This window comes from Carlito syrichta, unplaced genomic scaffold (assembly GCF_000164805.1).
Source record: "Carlito syrichta isolate Samal-C Ts95f unplaced genomic scaffold, Tarsius_syrichta-2.0.1 Scaffold305637, whole genome shotgun sequence".
Taxonomy (NCBI): domain Eukaryota; kingdom Metazoa; phylum Chordata; class Mammalia; order Primates; family Tarsiidae; genus Carlito; species Carlito syrichta.
This window is the reverse complement of record NW_007249733.1, coordinates 688,728-691,296: the sequence shown is the minus strand read 5'-3', so window position 1 is coordinate 691,296 and position 2,569 is coordinate 688,728.

Sequence of the window (2,569 nt, the reverse complement as noted above, 5' to 3'; positions counted from 1 at the left end):
CCCAGTCTATAGGCTGTCTCCCTGCTCTCTTGATGGTTTCTTTGGCTTTGCAGAAGCTTGTCAGTTTAATAAGGTCCCAGTCAATTTCTTAGTCATAAACAATTGCTGTGTATTGTATCCCTTACATGGGCCAGTTAATATAAAAAAATGAATGAAGGAATAAGAAAGTGTTTTGAATTTGTACATCTACTTATCCTGCTAGATTAACTCCTCCATGAGTTTATCCTTCTCACAAATTATTCCACCATTTTAAAAATATAAAATTATTTTCTAGACTCCGTAGCTTTGATCAAAGTATAGACATGTTCAATACTACCACAGAAATTCTAGCAACTGCATCTTATTTATATGCTCTGTATAGTTTTGCTTTCCTAATGCTTCTGTTCATGTTACAAAGCTCCCATCCTAATTCACCTCAAGTTTGCAACATTTATTTTCTTCTCACAAAATAATGAAGCAGTTTCAAAAAATAATACTCTCATCATTTCTACCTTTGTTTTTAGAATAAATTTTAAGCATCTAAAATATATTTGAAAATTTTTGGCAAAACGCCAAGAAATAAAAAGACATAAATTGTCAAAGTTAGAGAGTACTAAATCTCCTTTACTGCTCTTTATTAATACAATAGTGCTCATAAATGGCCCAAAAAAAGCAAGAGTATTTGGGAACATTACACACACAATAAAACAAAAGTGACAAAAACATTTGAGAGAAGAATCTCACATGGATTAAATGCCAATTACTCTAAGTTTCTGGATAATATCATTCTAAATATACTTGTAAGACTAAGAAAAATGCACAAGCAATTCTGAAATAAAATCAGTATATTCAAGTCTCTTCCTTTTGAAATAGTGAAAAAGATTTTAAAAATATATAAATACCAAATTGATTTATTAGAACAAAAGGAGCCCCCTTACCACCAAATTATTTTTAAATTAAAGTTGCTCTAGCAATCAAAGTTATAAATTTCTTTTTAACAATAAGTTTCATAAATGTTCATTCTTTCTGACTTCTATACCTTCACAATTTAGTTCAGAAATTTGTTTTTAATTTTAATTTGAATTCAATATTTAGAAGACATTTATGAAACTATAGTCTTAAGTGACTTAAATGTAATAATTGTAAGGTAAATGAAACCAGACCAGGCAAAACGGCAACAAAGGAGCCAAGAAAAATTTATTAGCGCAATCCCGGGCGATGTTCACTGGCCCATGTAGCTGTGGGCCGGAGAAGTCACGCCCAGCAAGATGGGCGACGGGTTTATAAAACACACACTGAGAAAGCTGTGAGGGGGTTGGGAAGAGCAATCACTGATTGGGACAGCTGTCACGTCTGCTGGCGATTGGCTGAACAGGGTTGCTAGAGTCGCTGTAATAGATACTGGTTGGCTTTGTGGCTGGAGTCTTAGTTCTGGTCACTCATTTTTTTTTTTTTTTTTTTGCTGGCTCACTTTCGCCCATTGTTCTCCTGGTCTGGGTTGGAGCCATCTTGAGACCCGCCCCGCCCTCTGGTGCCTCCGGCCTTATACTCTCCAGCATCTGTTGTTTTGTGAGTTACTGATGATGGTCATCCTGACTGGAGTTAGGTGGTATCTCAGTGTGGTTTTAATTTGCATTTCTTTGATGACTCGTGAGGCTGAGCATTTACAACTATGATTCTTAATAACTTCCTTAGATTTTCCCCAAGACTTTGTGATTCCTAGCAGAAATTCACCCATGGAAGAAGAGATGTGGTTCATTTAATAATGTTCAACAACGATGTTTTAGTGACTTCCAAGTCAACAGGAAAGAGGCACGCTGTTTTTGCGTTTTCTTTTGTTGTACTGTCTTTCCTTGATTGTGTTTGAAGAGAATACCAGGTTCCAAAAACTACTGGAAAGTGTTTCCTCCTCTTCTGCCTGGAGGTTTGGCTCACGTACTGTGTCTCTTCACATCCCAGGGCTCTTTCCTTTGCTCCAGACACATGATCAGGTGTGGCTTAGAGACAGCAAGGCCTAGAAAAACCTGATTTCTGTGGTTCTCTAACATCACGTTTCTATACAATATCCGCTGAGTGGGGTCCAGGGATTCCCATTCCTCTGGAGAGAATTCTATGGTCACATCCTTGAATGTCAACAGCTCCATCTCCCGGCTTCCGGGTGTCCCAGAGTCCTCCCCCCTGGACTCCCAGGACCTGCAGGTCACAGGGCGACAGAGGCTGAATCGAAAAGACGAGACACGCATGGGTCCAGGAGAGAAGGACAGAGCAGCGGTAACGACCCAGCCATCTTCTGTGTCTTACCCTAAGGTTTGTTTTTGGCGTTGAGGCCTCTGATCTACCTGGAACTGGCTTTTGTGAATGGGACGGATTGGTCTAACGGTGCCCCTGTGGGTGAGTGACCCCTCCTGCCCGCATCTCCCAGAGGCCACCCGCCCTGCCGGCCTGCAGCGCCACCGCTGTCGGGCTCCCCTGGGGACTGGTCTCTTATGGGGCTGTCTTTTAACGTCTGTCACTGAGGCAAGGCACACGTCCGATCACCACAGCTTTTAAATAATTCTTAAGATACAATCGAGCAAGTCTCTCCTTTGTT